We start from the raw sequence: 6361 nt of genomic DNA, 5'->3' as shown, positions 1-6361 counted from the left end.
CCTTCCGATGGGGATATATTTACAAAATATTAGAATGTCTCAGAATATCCTTAATATTGAGCACATCAATTCTGTGAAGCAAACTTCCCTGTATAAAGAAAATCCTCATAGATATCAAAATATCAATGGAGTCGTTTTTCTATGTGGGAGTTTCTAATATATTCTAGCGCTACGGTCACGTTCCTTCCTCTTCTCACGTGCGTAATATTTTATATCTTTATTTTTTATTATTTATATCTTTTGAGAGGCAAACACTTTCTTCTTTAAAAATTTTTCATTAATAAAATAATCGATGCATTATTTAACCTCCTAAAACCCGGCAAAATACAATGGAAAAAGCGGTAATCCCACAAAAATAAGAAATAATTACATTCTTCATGCCTCTCAGTTTCGTACGAAAAACGTATTTTTCTAAATACAACATGATCACATATAATAAATCGTTGTATATTAATTTCTAAACTACGCTCTAAACTTGAATTTGAATACACTAGACGTTTACGAGAACGTAGGAATAATATTGTTTGGGTCTGGCCCTGCTATCCGTCCCGACCTTAGAGGATGGAAAAAAATAAAGGTCTAAGGTCCCGACATCAGTCCGAAAGATTTGTCTGTTGAATAAGTAATACTCTGTCAAATACATTGACCACCAATAAAGTCAAATAGGTAATACTTGACGAAATTAAAAGATGCATAATACCAATGAAGCTTCGTATTTGACAATCTTTTAATTTGGTTGAATATTAATTGACAGTAACTATTTCGTACGGATGTTGAACGGATCACTTCACACATTATTTATTTATTCACATATTATTACGTACGAGGGCGGTTTGTTAAGTCCGTGGCTTTGACAAGAATTTTTTTTAACCATGGTTTATTTTTTCTCATTTTAACTCTATACCCCGTGGCCAGCGAGAAAAATATTTTTTGTCAAACTGAAAAATAAGTCTCTGTTTCAGCCATTGACTTACAATTATATGGACGTCGGGTCCGCGCTAAAAAGTGTCCGCACTTGTAAGGCGCTAAAATCGTATACAGAGCGCGACACTCCGCTTTAGTCATTTGTTCTATGACAGCGCGATACTGCGAATACATTACAATTTAAATTTCGAATAGGTTGACTTGGGACATTTTTTTCGTGGTTTTTGTATTAGACCCATCGTCCATTTATTTGTAAGTCAATGGTTTCAGCGATTACTTCTTCTTCAAAAAATATGTCGACCTCACCTAACTTTTCCATTTCAATTTTTTTTTATTGTCGCCAATTTAAAAAAAGTAACGTCTGTTGCTTAGTAAAGAGTTCTAAATTAAGAAATAAAAATAAATTCCGAGAAAGGTTTTTTAATTTAGGAAATGTAACTATTATTCCGGATTTAAATCGTGTATAATATTTGGTTTTTTTTTCGAACAAACCAACGTTTTAACCCCTTTACAGGTTCCATGGTCACGGTTGATTGAGGTGGTAAGTCATCAACCAAATATGTCTAATACTAATGTAAACGACCCTACTTTTTCGCTATAGTTACAAAAGTTATAAATTAAATACCTTATTTTTAATTTTACAAAGAAACATTCCAATTTACGGTACATTATGTTTTACAAATTATTTCATTTTAACAGTATGATTTTTTATTAAGTTAAATCTATTATTAATTAATAATGGAAATTAGAATAAATTAAAACATATTAATTAGTACTGCAGTCTTATGTCTGTTTGAGATTTTTCATCAGAGGAAATACTGGATCCCGAACTGGTGGTACGGAGAAAGCATCTTCTCTGTTGAAATTAGGATGTTTTTTAATTTCAACGGCCTCTCGCATCATCTTGGGTAGATAGCAGACTTCTTTTGCAAGGTCCTGGGGTTTGTCAAACTTTTTTTTTTTTTTTTTTTATACTTGACAGGCAAATGACTCCACTCCACTTGATTGAATGTGTAGATTTATGCATGACATGCTCGCAGACTGCAGACTTGTTTACGCAACGGTGTTTGACATCATTTATACATTCTTTGGCGCGGGTACAAATACTTCGTTTCGTTTGTCCAATATAAGAGAGACCGCACTCACCGTCAAGTGTGTAAACTTTTGCATCCTGTAAGGGGATGTTACATTTCACGAGGCTCAGGAACTGAGAAATCTTCCTCAAAGGTAGGTCTTGATAGACGCATTGTATGAGGACTCTCCCGATCTTGTCAGTAACATCTCTCACGTAAGGTAAAATAGCCGGTCTTAGCTCGACTGTTTGTGGTTTTACACAAATAAAACAAATATATGCTATTTAAATCCGGAAAATAGTTTCATTTCCTATGTGTAACAATCGCGAAAACCTAAGAACTCGACAAGTTTTTAATTATTAACCTTATAGTCATGTATTTATTAAACCGCCCAAATTTTTCGTATATTTTGATCTGCGAAAAAGTTTTACTTGTCTGTTTTACTCTGAAATAAAACCAGAAACATTTTATTTATCTACAGCGTGGTTAATCCGCGAGAACGTCATCCTACATGGTGACGTAGGCACTTAAGCTTGACTATGCGCCCACTTGTTGCAGATGGCTGCTTGAGCACTCATTTGTGTGGAGATATAAAGCTGGTATTTACGTCTTTCTCGTTATGGCAGCATGGAATTTTTATAGTAAACTTGAAACTGAGTTGAACGTGTTTCTTACGACCTCTTAAGTTGACACAGCCTTTACCAAGAGAATATTAAAACAATTTTTTTACAACAAATAATTTTTTTTTTTAAACATTGTTATTTTAGAAAATATGAGAATACAGCTTTGTTGTCTTGTTTATTGGAATAAATGTAAAATTGTTAAATTAAGTATTTACATGCACATGGGACATGTCAACTTATGTCTTAGGGTGACGGGCACAGTGATAGTGCCCATAAGATCTTTGCAATTTAGGGTTCAGAATTGCACTGCAACGGCGCACCATTTATTCGTCCTGTCACTTGGTATAATAAAAAAATCGAACAAAGAAAAATTCCTTGGAACCGACTGGACTCGAACCAGTGGCTTTTTTTATTAAAAAGTAAGTACACATTCGTCCTTTACCTCACTTGATGGAAAGTGACGATGATGTCGACGATGGAGTGTGCACACCTAAATAATGCCTATTTACTCTCGCCTTGAAAAGGCCCAAGTTATACGGTCCAGGGAACGTCTGCAAGCAGCGAATTCCACTCCATAGCCGTTTGTCACATAAACGAGGAAGCAAAACGCTACGTGCGAATCCTTGGAATATCTACAACATAGGGGTCGAACCCGAGTAGTCCCCTGATGATAGAAAGGGAAAGGCGGAATTAAGTCATACATCATTTGCACTTCAATCAAATTTCTGTTGCCTGATCATGGTTACTGCTTTTACCAACTGAGCTCATCGAGGCAGCAGATCTTACATTTTTTCTAGGTGCTTGTTGTAATAAAAATAAGTATAATTATGTACATTTTAAATTTAAAATCAACTTTCCAATTTTTTTTAACAGACACTCATAACCCCGCAATAGGAAAACCCTGTATCTCGGGTGCCTTGAACACACATAGACAACCACAAATTACACCCAAACTCATGAGAGAAATAAATGTAGGCCATACAAATATTTCTCCCAGCCCGGGAATTGAACCTGGGACCTCTGCGTGGCAGACCAGCATGTTAACCGTTCGGCCACACGGTGGCAGTACTTTGTTGAACTTAATGCTGCTATGCTTATTTAATTTCCTTTCTAAAATAGTCCTAAATACGGCTCTGGGGAGCGCAAGCGCGACCTAATAATATAATATTTATCTTCTTATCGCGATATCTACTTATCGCGAATAAGGCGCGACCCGTTGTTAAGAATAATCAACGTTGCCACGTTGAGTGTGCACGCTCTTGAAGTTAGCTGCATCGCAGAGCTTATTAGCAAAGAAGTTTTCCCCAGGGATTACATAGTTTGTACAATTTATATAGTAATATATAATATAGTGTGGCATATAGCATTTTTTTTGTGTTTTATAAAACGTATTTCAATAAAAGTTCGAAAATTGTAAAAAGGATCACATCATTTAATCGTCTTAAATTGGAAATCAGTATTAACCCAAAAAAAAATTTATAATTATTAATACAATGGTCAAACACTTACAAAAATTATTTCGAACTGACTTTGCTACGGCTAAAACGTTGTCGAAAATATACAAAGATCAGACAATAAATACATAGAAAAATTCGTGAAGTCCGCTGGTCGTTCCGTAATTTTTTCTAAGTGTTCGATCTGTGTATTAATAATTGTAACAAACTAGTGGAGTAAGAAGAGTAGTTACAAAAGAAACATTGAAACATTCTGACATTCAATAAAAAAAATTAAGAATTGAAAAATTTTAAATTCTTACGACCATAATGCGAACAGAGTCAATATTCTCTTGTTAATCACAATACAGTACTTATTTTAATTTGTAGATCTGTGGATAATACCTAAGTCTGTCTTCTTCGAAACTACTGGACCTTCAAAGTATCCCTAATAAAATGAAACTCGTAAATTATAAGCCAAGGAGCTTCGGAAGGGGCCTTTTGTCAAACTAATTTAACTTTGAAACGAAGCTTTGGCAATTAATTTTTATTTTTTGATTTCTTGGAACGCTCCTTAAGGAAAAATAAAATTAATTTGTCGTTTATACTGTACTATACATACATATATATTCACGCCTTTAGGTTCCCATTTGGTTAGGTAGAGACTATCGATCGCCACCTTCCACGAGCCTGATTTCCTTTTCCTTTTCCTGAGCTAAAGCTCCTCTTCACTTACGTTCCTCAATCGTTTTATTCTCACTAAGCAGTTCAGTAATTTTAAAAATATTCTTGATTTACTCTGAGAACGTCCTTCGTGGACAGTCTCTTCCAATGTTACCTTTCAGATTGGCTCTATATATTCCTTTCGCCACTGTTATTCATGTACTCCACGTATCCAAACCACCTCAACATATCTTTCTCCATTTCGTTCACTATGTTCTTTTTTAAACAATATTGTTGACGGATTATAGTACCTATTCTTTACATTTACACATATGCGCACGTTACATATTTTTCTGATGGACCTTATTTCTTTGCACGCTACTCAAAGGCATCTTCTGCCTTACCAAGCAATCACTCCCATACGTCAGCGTTGGAACCAAAACGGCTTTTGGCACCGCTATTTGTGCCTTCTCAAATACGAACCTACTATTCATTGTATTTTCCTGTTCTTTACGTTTCTATAAACGATACATATCCTAGGTTTACAAATTCTTTTACTTTCTTTCCATCAATTTCAACTAAGCATTCTGTCATAGTACCTTTTTTTTGAACACTTTATTTTAGTTTTATCTACATAGATACTCATTCATTTTCTTTAGAGGTTCCATGCGATATACTTATAATCTGCTACAACTCTTTAATAGATAATGCAAATAGTACTCCATCATCGACGAAATTTAATGATGCAATGCTATCATGCAAGTCTGTAAAACAGTCGCCCATGATCAGATTGAAGAGCCACAGTGAAGCTACATATCCCTGTCGGACATCCTGAGTAATAATACACAGTCAGTGCATCTCTGTGTATCCTAACACAAACCTTGAATTCTCACAGAGCTTAAGCGCATTTATACAATACTGACCACGTTTCATGTCCCACCATTCTAACGTAAGCTTTCTTCAAATCAGTGGAATACACTTTTTACACTTCTTTTATCAAATGAAATTTAACTTTGACGACGGTATGTGCAGCCCTGTGATAAACAGAACAACGTCTTGTTATCAAATCAATAAGGGCAGTAATATAAAAACCCAATAATTCGTAAAGCACAAATCTATATTTAATCTAAAATGTTACATTGTCAAAATAATTACAACACTGCAAAACATAATCATCTAATATTTGTATTATTTGATTATATTGATTATATTTTATATAAGAAGAAAGATATCTTCTCATATAAAACATAATCTTCTATAGATGAAATATGTACAAATATCATCTACAGAAAACACCTAGAGAAGTTTTTTATTACAAACTATAAACCATAATTATCTAATAAAAATTATAAGAAGGTATAAGACATATATCATCAATAGATAATGCCTAAATAATACTTATCATTTTACAATGTATACTCTAGTGGAATATTCACTTTCCAAAGCTATAGAAACTGAATTACATAAATCGATAAACGGCGAAAATTGAAGCGCTTCTGAATAAGATGTAGATGCGTATTATCATTTAAAATAAGATTTACAGGGTTTCGGAAACCGTAGTCGAAATTGAGTAATTGAGAGTCCCAGTCTATCACTTCTAACCGTATACTAAATTAAGTCACTCTTCGTCTACAGTTACTTCATT

Source organism: Hyposmocoma kahamanoa, unplaced genomic scaffold, assembly GCF_003589595.1.
Source record: "Hyposmocoma kahamanoa isolate Upper Pololo Valley unplaced genomic scaffold, ASM358959v1 88, whole genome shotgun sequence".
Taxonomy (NCBI): Eukaryota; Metazoa; Arthropoda; class Insecta; order Lepidoptera; family Cosmopterigidae; genus Hyposmocoma; species Hyposmocoma kahamanoa.
This window is presented reverse-complemented; position numbering follows the sequence as displayed.